An 8,420-nucleotide genomic window follows, 5' to 3' on the forward strand; every position below is an offset into this window, starting at 1 on the left:
AGGCCTAGATCAATATTGATATTGACACCACTAGTAATAAATACAGTAAGACTCGAGAGGAATAATTATCAAGTACTTGATAAAACCGATACACAAGGTCTTTTTTATCTCATGATTCCTCAAAATCAAGAAATCAACCTATCCAATACAAAAAAAAAACCTTTTTGATTGGATAGGAATGAATGAAGAAATACGAAGTTGTCTCGTATCAAATCTGGATCGTTGGTTTTTCCTAGAATTTTTGATACTTTATAACAGGTATAACATTAAACCATGGGCCATTCCTTTTAATTTGCATATAAATGAAAATGCTAGTGAAAATAAAAGCATCACCGGAAAGAAAAAAAGAAATATATCAATATTTTCGAATAAAAAAAAATCTCTTGAATCAGAAAACCAAAATAAAGGAAAAAAAGAATCCATAAGCCAAGTAGATTTTGAATCATCTCTCTCAAAGCAAGACGAAGATATTGAAGAAGATTCTGTGGGATCAGACATGAAAAAAGATAGAAATAAGAAACAATCCAGAAGCGGGGTTTGGTTTCTTCCTAAAAAGGTATTTGCATTTTCAATTGAGATGGGATAGTGTTTTAAATAAAAAAGTGATCGATAACATCAAAGTATATTGCCTCCTGCTTAGACTGATAAATCCAAGAGAAATTTTTATATCCTCTATTCAAAGGGGCGAATTCAGCCTAGATATTCTACCGATTCATAAAGATTTAACTTTTATAAAATTGATGAAAAAGGGAATATTGATTATCAACCCAATCCGTCTGTCTATAAAAAATGAAGGACAATTTATTATATATTAAGTCGTAGGTATTTCATTGGTTCATAACAGTAAGCATGAAATAAATCAAAAGTCCTTAACAAAAAGCACTGTTGATAAAAAGAATTCTGCTGAATTCATTGAAAAATATCAAAAAAATGACAAAAAATAAAGACAACAATCATTATGATTTGTTTGTCCCTGAGAACATTTTATCCCCTAGATTTCATAGAGAATTAAGAATTCTAATTTGTTTTAATTCTAGGAATGGGAATGGTATGCCTTGAAATGCAACATGTTGCAATGTAAGAAGGCAAATAGTCAAGTTTTGGATAAAAGCGAAAGAGATACAATTAAATTAAAATTCTTTCTGTGGCCTAATTATCAATTCAAAGATTTAGCTTGTATGAATCGATATTGGTTTGATACCCATAAGGGCAGTCGTTTCAGTTTGGTAAGGATAAATATGTATCCTCGATTAAAAATTTGTTAGGTAATGGTAGATTTGTTTTTCCTATATTTCCTATAGTATGATCTATGAAAACAAAGAAATGCACACATGCATTGGCTTACATTTCATTCCAATACGTGATTCATTGACATATCAATTAGATCTATAAATGATCACCAAAATCTTATTTTTTTTCATTTTAGGTCTAAATTTTTATCTTTTGTGTATACTAAGTTAAAATGAATGGCATTGTTATTATTGATCAATAAAACCACTAACACTAAAAAAAGTATAGGAATAGGGGGACATATTTCATTTTATGGTAAAAAATTCATTCATCTCGGTTATTTCGCAAGAAGAAAAAGAAGAAAAAGTAGGATCTGTTGAATTTCAAATACGCAGCCTCACCAATAGGATACTAAAACTTATTTCACATTTGGAATTGCACAGAAAAGACTATTTATCTCAACTCTACGTCAAATTTTGGGAAAGAATAATTAATCAATTGGATATTCGGGAATCAAAAACTCGCTAATTTGAAAAAGTAGTTTATTTTGAATTATTTAATTTGTTATATCTTGAATTTGAATTTTAATGAACTTATTTTAGTTTTTTTTGAGGAAAAACCTATGAATATACTAGCTACAAGAAATGACCTCATGGTAGCAAATATGGGTCCCCACCACCCATCAATGCATGGTGTTCTTCGACTCATTGTTACTCTAGATGGTGAAGATGTTATTGACTGTGAACCAATATTGGGCTATTTACACTGAGGGATGGAAAAAATTGTGGAAAAATAATAATTATAGAATATCTGCCTCATGTAATGCGTTGGGAGTATTTAGCTACTATGTTCATAGAAGCAATAATCATAAATGGCCCGGAGCAGTTAGGAAATATTCAAGTGCCTAAAAGAGCCAGCTATATCAGAGTAATTATGTTGGAGTTGAGTCGTATAGCTTCTCAACTACTATGGCTCAGCCCTTTTATGTCAGATATTGGTGCACAGATGCCTTTCTTCTATATTTTTTGAGAAAGAGAATTAATATATGATCTATTCGAAGCTGCCACTGGTATCAAAATGACGCATAATTATTTTTGTATGGGAGGAGTAGCTGCTAATCTATCTCATGGCTGGATAGATGAATGTTTGGATTTTTGCGATTATTTTTTAACAGGAATCGCTAAATGTAAAAAACTTATTGATACAATAGAAGTACAAGATATCAATTCTTTTTCTAGATTGGAGTTTTTAAAAGAGGTTTACGGAATTATATGGGCCTTTATTCCTATTTTTACTCTTGTATTGGGAATTACGATAGGCGTACTGGTAATTGTATGGTTAGAAAGAGAAATATCCGCAGGATTGCAGTAACGTATTGGACCTGAATACGCCGGCCCTTTAGGAGTTCTTCAAACTCTAACAGATGGGCTATATTGGAGTGATTGCAGCGGATGAATGCTTGATTTTACAACATAGGTCAAAGGATGGACAAGATAGAAATATCACAAGGAGAGGCAAGTATAAGGTTAGATACTCATGTAGGTCGAGGAGGTTGAGGGCGACCAAGAGAGGAATTTGCGGGAAGTAACTTTGGAGATGACTTGGATGAGGGGTTTGATGAAATTTTTGAACCTAAAGAAAGGCCAATCCGTGGGAGACCAGTAAGGAATGAAGATGATGATCTAGGGAATATCAAGGTAAACATTCCACCTTTCATGGGAAAAAGTGATCCAGGGCATATTGGGAATGGGAGGAGAGAATGGAGATGATTTTTTATTGTCATAATTATTCGAAGGCCAGGAAGGTGAAGTTGGTAGCAATGGAGTTTGGTCATTATGCACTCCAATGGTGGACCAATGAGCAAAATACTCGAAGACGAGTTGGTGATGACTTGATCACTACATGGCGACAAATGAAAAGAGCCATGAGAAAGCGGTTCGTACCATCACACTATCATAGGTTGCTGCATCAAAGGTTTCAATCTTTATCTCAAGGAAGTAGGTCCATGGAGGATTATGATACGAACCTAGGACGACCTGCTCCTAAACCCGTATTATATTAGCCCGGATCTTCATTAAGTTCAGGTTCTAATGGAATTGACCTCAACCCCTAACCAACTTGTGGTTAGAAACCTTGGTATAATGTAGACGCCACAATAGGGGATGGAAAACCTATTGATAAGTCAAGCTAAAACAACCAATTCTCTAATGGTGTTTTAGGTGTTCTCAAAGAACAAAGAGATAATTAATCTCACAAGTATTTTCTTTATCAAATTAAAGTTGTATTATTATTGAAAAATAAGCCTTTAAATAGGCTTGAAAGAAACAAAACAAACCCTAAAAAATTAATTCAAAACCGGACTCCTATAGGAATTAGGAAACCTGACCGAATTCTAATATGTCCTAAACTAAGTTTCCTAAACTAAAATTAATTAATTAATTCCTTTATTTTGAATTAGGAATTAATTAATTTACAATGAAAATAATAAAATAATAACTTTCCTAAACTTATTTGTCCAGAAAATAAATAAATAAAAACTAAAAAGTAATGGTAGTTTCCTAAAACAAAAAGTAGAATAAAATTAGGAAACTATAATACTAGCTTTTTGACTAATTTGACTTTGACCAATCTTTGACCTCTTTGAGCTTCAAATCAGCTTCTAGATGCTTTTTAGGATGCCAAATAAGCTGAATATGAAGTCCCACACGTTGCCCATGCTTGGAAAAATAAGAAAAGGCTAATACAGTAAAATACAGTAAAGCCAGCAAGCAATACAACAAATTCGGCCAAATTCTTGATGCTGTCCGTACAAGCCCTTTTTGATTGCATTTGAGGCTGCTTTAACTTGATTCCATGACCTCTTAGGCATATGTATTGAACCCATAAAGCATTGGAACCATTTCATACTTTCCGGACTCTAAAAATGTACCAAAACCGTCACCCGAGTTCGTATCAGCTTCTACCACTTGGATGCTTCGAATAGGCTTTGTATCTTCAAGTATGGACAAGCTCTGCTGAGATTGATTACCCTCTGTATAAATACTCCCAGGTTGCCCTTAAATCTCTTAATTTGAGCTCTTGTGATTGGCCTAGTCTTCATCTGTGTCGAGTCAGCACCCCAGCTGGTTATCGGTGGAGCGGGCTCGGGGGGAATCACATCATTCCCCTCCTCTTGAAAAGGATTTGTCCTCAAATCAAGATCATCACCTGCAGCAAAAGGAGTTAAATCAGCAACATTAAATGCAGCACTCATGTTATACTCACCCGGTAAATCAAGCTTGTAGGCATTCTTGTTATTAGGCTCCAAAACTTGAAAAAGTCCATCCATAGGCAGCATGAGCTTTGACTTTCTTTGTTTAGGAAACCTTTCCTTTCGTAAGTGCAACCAAGCCAATTCTCCTGGGTCAAACACTATTACAACAAAATCTAAAAATACATGCTCACTATGGTAAAAATTACACTTTTTAAAATTAGCAAACAATATTTCCCAAATTTTCAAATTGCCACTAAGTAAAGCTCTCAACAATGCAGATAAAGTTCTATGCAATAAAGACATCTTTAAATAAGTAGCTTTAAAATTCATGGTCAGCAATGATTTCTTATTCATAATTACTTTATTAACATCACCAAAGCTAAGATAAAAATTTATATTGTTCCTTTCATGTCTTCCTTTTCCTTTCTCACTCAATGCCATCTCACCTTCCTCACTCTCGGCTTTTGCACCAAATTTTTCACTCTTGGTTTTATTAAAATCTTTCCACACAACCTGAGTATTAGAAGACTTACCTTGGATAGCAAGCTCACCTTTTCCCTCTTGATTGGATGGTAGTCCACTTGGAATTTCATTTGGGAAGACATCTCCAAATTCCTTCAAAAGAGAAATCATTGAACTTGGCAATTCAAGTTCTTCAAAGTTAGTTTGATCATTAAAATAATTTTCTTTATAAATCATGACCAGTAAAGGTTTCTTACACTCAATAACCTTATTAATATCCCCTAAACTCAAATAAAAGTTGCTACTTGACCTTTCTTTTCTTTCTTTTTCTTTTTCCCCCTTGGATTGGCGCAAACCTTTGGATTTTCCTTCCTTCTCCAAGCTCTCGGGTTTGCCACTCTCTTTCCCCTCTATTTTGATTTTTCCTTGATCTTTCCACTCAATATGAGTCTTAGAAACCTTACCTTGATCAACAACCTCATTCTTACCTTCTTGAAAGGATGGCGAAGCCGTTGGTGCCATACTTTCTTTTTCCTTAAGCTTTTCGGCTTCTCTCCTTTGTTGCATTTGTAATTGGTCTTTGTAAACCTCTTTAGGAGATAATGGTTCCAGCTTCACCTTCTTCCCTTTAAACCTGAAAACAATACTATTTTCTCGACCAAAATGAGTAGCATCTTTATCAAATTGCCATGGCCTACCTAATAGTATATGTCCAGCAATCATGGGTACAATATCACATAAAACTACATCCTCATATCTACCTATATTAAATTTTACTTTGGCTTGTTTATTCACTTTTATTTCACCACCATCATTAAGCCATTGTAATCTATAAGGTTCTGGATGTTTAATAGTTATTAAGCCTAATTTATCAACTACAAGATTACTAATTACATTTGTACAACTTCTACTATCAATAATCATACTACAAATCTTACCTTGAATTTCACATCGGGTGTGGAAGATGTTCTCTCTTTGAATTTCATCCTCATCTTTGTATGCAGCAAGCACTCTCCTAGAAAGCAAGTTTAATTCAGCATTGGATGCTTGCAAGGTTTCGGGTTCATCCTCCAAGTCCTCCTCCTCTTGCTTGGCTTCATCCTCACTTTCTTTACTTTTCGATTCTAGCTCGTCATTGCCCTTTAACACCATGATTCTTCTATTCGGGCATTGGCTATCAATGTGTCCTCCTCCCTGGCACTTAAAACACACAACATCATGAGTTCTAGAAGGTTTAGGATCTAATTTTACCTCGTTCTTTGGTGCTTGGACAGATTTGATTCTAGTCTCCTTCCTTGGCCAGTTTGAACCTTCTTCTTTGACTTTCGGCTTTAACTTGCTTTCATAGATGGGATTGTTCCTCCAGCCACTTGAATTGGACCTTCCACTGTTGGAAACACCTCCAAACCATGATCTTACACCCCTCCTCTTGAATTGATGCTCTAATTTAATAGCCACATGCAACATCTCCTCCAATTCCACATATTGTTGCAATTCTAGTTGATTGGCTATCTCACAATTCAAACCACCAAGAAACCTTGCCATGGTTGCTTCCCTATCTTCATTCAAGTTCAATCTCATCATAAGCATCTCCATCTCCTTGTAATAATCCTCCACGGATCCATGTCCTTTAGATAAAGATTGAAGTCTTTGATGCAGCAACCTATGATAGTGTGATGGTACGAATCGCTTCCGCATGGCTCCTTTCATTTGTCGCCATGTAGTAATCAAGTCATCACCAACTCTCCTTCGGGTGTTTTGCTCATTGGTCCACCATTGGAGTGCATAATGTCCAAACTCTATTGCTGCCAATTTCACCTTCTTAGCCTCTGAATAATTATGGCGGTCAAATATCATCTCCATCTTTTCTTCCCACTCCAAATATGCTTCGGGGTCACTTTTTCCCATGAATGGTGGGATGCTGATCTTGATATTGCTAAGATTGTCATCTGTTTCTTCCCTCCTATATCTTCCACGGCCAGCTCTATCTTGGACAGCAAAAGTTTCGTCCATACCTTCCTTAAAGTCTCCACCGAATGGCTCCTCATCAAATTCCTCTCTCGATCTTTCGCGACCTCCTCGTCCTCGGCCTCGTCCTCCATGGAATTCTTGCCTATTTCTTGTGTTCGGAATTCCTTGGGAAACTTCTAGCCTTCCCATCCTTTGATTCACATGCTCAACTTGAGCACTAACCCGCTGTATTGACTCCAAAACAGCTCTCATGTCCACTTGGTCTCCGCTCCCGGTAGCTCGGACATTGCCATGGAATGCTACGGACTCTTCCTGATTGATCCTCAAGGGTGGATCTCCTCTTCTTATTCTAGAATCTGCCATGTTAGTAAAATACTGCAAAAATAAAATAAATCCTCACAATATTCACTCCCTCACGTGTTTCACTCAAACAAGGTCTCGACACTCGTGTTTGCACACTAGTTTCGGCTTTTACCCTCTTTTAAGCTCACACACTCTTGCCTTTTTCCACTCAATGAATTATCTAAAAGTTCTAATTAAAACACCCACAAAACAGCAATTAGATCACTAGTATGTTTTAATTAAACTTATCAACAAAACATTAGCAAAAGGTAGGCAATACCGAAAGAATCCAACAAATCCTAATTTTTCGGCTTTCTAGACAAGAAAACACAAAATAATGGGAAAACGTTGGAATATTTGAAAACTGCACCTGATGGTAGTAGATTATGAGTTCAAGAATAAAATTCTAGAAAAATAAATTCAAATACAAACAAGAATCAAAGAGAACAAAAATATAGAAAAGTGTTGGTTGTTGTTCTTGTAATTCAGGTTTTGTATCAATTCCTTTAACTAATTTTAATCCAAATAATTTAAGCACCCAAAATCCAAATATCCAGCAGCAAAAATAATTCTCCAGCAACTCAAATATTGAATAAATAATAAAAAACCAGCAGCTCCAACAAATTTCCAGCAAACAATTCAAACTCCAACAAACCGAAATATTTTTTTTTTCTTCTTTTTTTTTGTTTTTTTTTTTTATTCGGCTTTACCTTCTTTTTTTTTTTTCACTCACAGAACATAAACAACTGCAGTAGCAAGAATAATTACCAAAATTGCAATTCCAACTCCAAAACAAACACCAAACCCGTGACCTCCAAATAAACAAAATGTGCAGTTTCTTTTTTTTTTTTTTTAATGTTGCCGCAAACTTCTTTTTTTTTTTTTTTTTTTTTGAATATATGAATGCAAATATTTAAGACTAAAACAGCAAAGAAAAATCAACAAAAACCAAATTAAGAAGAACAATGATAAAAGACAACCAACAAACTAGGAAACAAAAATACGATAAAACTAGGAAATCCTAATTCAACTAGGAATGAATTTTTTTTTTTTTTTTTTTTTAAGATGCTGAACGTGTTTAGGATGGATGCAACCTTAACCTAATGCTAAAATTGCAGAATAACACAAAAAAAATAAAGCAAATAAAGATAGATCAAACCTG

The 8,420-nt window shown here is 34.9% G+C and overlaps 1 pseudogene; it reads left to right on the plus strand.

The window, feature by feature from the left end:
- Positions 1-1,852: 1,852 nt before the first annotated feature.
- On the plus strand, positions 1,853-2,685 carry LOC132804187 (NAD(P)H-quinone oxidoreductase subunit H, chloroplastic-like; annotated as a pseudogene).
- The last annotated feature ends 5,735 nt before the right edge of the window (positions 2,686-8,420 follow it).

The sequence above is a fragment of the Ziziphus jujuba genome, chromosome 6 (assembly GCF_031755915.1).
Source record: "Ziziphus jujuba cultivar Dongzao chromosome 6, ASM3175591v1".
Taxonomy (NCBI): Eukaryota; Viridiplantae; Streptophyta; class Magnoliopsida; order Rosales; family Rhamnaceae; genus Ziziphus; species Ziziphus jujuba.